The following is a 2,985-nucleotide window of genomic DNA, read 5'->3' on the forward strand; positions in this document are numbered from 1 at the left end:
TTGGGACGCCTAAAAAGTAAAATCTATAGAACACCATCCGCATCTTTAGAAGATTGCAAATGCTTCGCAAACTAAGAGAACGTTTAAAACAAAACCTTTATCATTGTATGGACGACAGAGGTCATAGGTTTCAATATTTGGTCAAATAAGAAATAAGTAACCAGCTAAAAATATTAATATTAAAATGTATAGTGTAGGGGGGTCTTATTTGATCCGCATTGCCATTAAAAAAGGTTGAGTTGATTATTACTCTGTCTTAGGAGTCAAAGTAAAAGAATCGAAAATTTTGGAAAAATGTATCCACCTTTAATCAAAAATTAATGCTACGCTCGTGTGCAACGAGCAAGCACATGCATTAAGAGATATATGGACTACCTTAGCTCTGATGTTACAATGGGCGGGGATTTTAAAAACCTTTCCGAACATTTCTAATTTGTGTGTATTTGTCGAGATTATTTCAAAATTAATCAATAAATAATTGAATTTATTTACGAAGTTAAAAAATATTTAAATTATTGTTTTAATCTTTTTTAAGTGCTAGTGATTTTATCTCCTAAAAGACTAAATATATTCGTTTTCTCGTAGTTTACATAGTTAATAGTAGTTTTGTTGTCATTACTGAAAAACTCATTAATACTGGATATCTTCTACACATGTTTACTAGCCATTATTTGCCAAGATCTAAAAAATAAACTCAAAAATTATAACAACATTTTTTTAAACACTCATTATGGCAATTTGATACAAAGGTTTCCACATAATGTTACATTACAACTTTAATTACGAGAAAACGAATATATTTAGTATTTAACATATAAAATAACGGATAAAATCAAATGCAACGAAAAAAGAATAAAACATTAATTTAAATGTTTTTTAACTTCGTAAATAAATACAATGATTTATTGATTTATTTTGAAATAACCCTGATAAAACAACAACAAAATACCTTGAAATACGGTAAAAAAATTAAAGTTTTAATCATACAATAACATAACCCTAAAATAAAAACATTCGTAGTAAATATCTTAATAATACGAATCGCACAGAATGAATGTTTATAACCAAAAAAACAATATTTCCAACTTCTTATGGGAGAAAATACACACAAATTAGAAATGTTTGGAAATATTTTTAAAAACCCATTGTGACGTCAGACTTAGGTAGTCCATTCGACCATCTTCGTAAGATATCAAGTAGGAAAATCGATGACTGATGGGCATTCAAATGAGAAAGGATACAAATTAAATAGAATTTTTTTTAATCGTATCTATTCAGCGTTTTAATCCAAACAATAAAAAGTTTAAGAGAAAAGATTATTACCCAGTTATTTATTGTAGATTGCACAAATGTACGCATAACTGAACGATATTTTTTTCTAATTAAATATTTTCTGGGCTTAAAGTTTAATAGTTTATAGTTCTTATGTATAGAACTTCTTAATATGTCGTAAGAATTTCTCAATATAATCTTCATCTTTTATAATGATCTGTTACAATATTTATAACCATAATAGTTCATACAGTTTTTAAGATTTTTTATAAATAATATAAAAAATTCTGAATTATTCTTCAAACACCTCATACAGTAAGTATTAAAGTACAAATTTCATGTTTGTAAAAATTAGACAGAGAAGGAAATGCTTTTGCTAGCAGCAGGTGCCTTTTAGTCAGTTAGACGTTAGGTTTTGATAATCAATATGTTTTGCTGTGTTTAAAATTTATTTTGTAATAGAAATATTTTATTTGAAAATGAAAATATGCTCTTCATTTCCAGTTATGCAAATCTTATCCAATTGGATGATTTAATACCTATAGTCAGAAAGTACTGAAACTAGTACGATCCAGTGCGTGTTTTTTAGTTGATCTTTTTAATTGACAAAGTAGTGTGATAAAGGGGGTACGACTATCAAAATAGAGAAATCAATGTGTGTGTGTCAGAGGGAGAGAGAGAGAACTACCTTCGTTACATCTGTAAGAGCAAAAACGATATATAAATGTTGACGTCACATAACGTCGAAGGAATCTATATTACCGACTGTCATAGTTCAACTATTATCCGCTAGTCATCCGCCATTTTTAATCTAAATTAATTTACAAATTATTTTTGTAGTTCTGCTATATTTCATCAGTCAGCGCCAGTAATTCGCCATTTTTAATACAAAATTCTTCTTCTTTTTATGACATGACTCTGTCTGTTTTTCAGTGTGCTTCCAGTAAGTTGTCGTTCCATCGTTTACATGGTCTTCCTACTGATCGTCTTCCTATTGGGGAACCGTTTCTTGCCCTCTTTACTACTCTATTTGTTGTCATTCGGCTTATATGATCGTTCCATTCTACTCTTCTATTTCTTACCCAGTCCTTGATGTTCTCCACCTTGCATCTACGTGGTATATCTGTACTTCTGGCTCTGGCCCATAGTGTCTTACCATCAATTTTTCTCAATCAAGTGTTTTCATCTCTGCTGTTTCTAACATCCTTTTTGTCCTCTCTGTCAGGTCTTGTTTCTGCCGAGTATGTCATTATTGGTCTGATGACTGTTTTGTAAATTTTGCCTTTCGTTTCTTTGCCAATATTTTTATTTCTCCATATTGTTTCATTCAGACATCCTGGGGCTCTGTTTGCTCTATTTACTTCTTCCACTTGCGTTTTGAGCTTTCCGTTGCTAGATAATGTGATGCCCAGATATTTAAACTCTATCACTTGTTCTATTATCTGACCTTCCAGTTCCAATTTACATCTTAGTAAATTTGTTGTTGTAACCATGCATTTTGTCTTTTTTGGGGAAATTAACATGTTAAATTTTCTGGCGGTTATATTAAATTGGTACAGCATACGTTGTAAATCATCTTTACTTTGAGAGAGTAGTATTGCGTCGTCTGCATAGCAGATTATTTTAAGTTGTTTTTCTCCCATTTGGTATTCTTTTTTAGTTCTTATTTTTTTATTATTTCATGTTAAACACTACAGGACTCAGGGAATACAA

The sequence above is a fragment of the Diabrotica undecimpunctata genome, chromosome 3 (genome assembly GCF_040954645.1).
Source record: "Diabrotica undecimpunctata isolate CICGRU chromosome 3, icDiaUnde3, whole genome shotgun sequence".
NCBI classification, from domain to species: domain Eukaryota; kingdom Metazoa; phylum Arthropoda; class Insecta; order Coleoptera; family Chrysomelidae; genus Diabrotica; species Diabrotica undecimpunctata.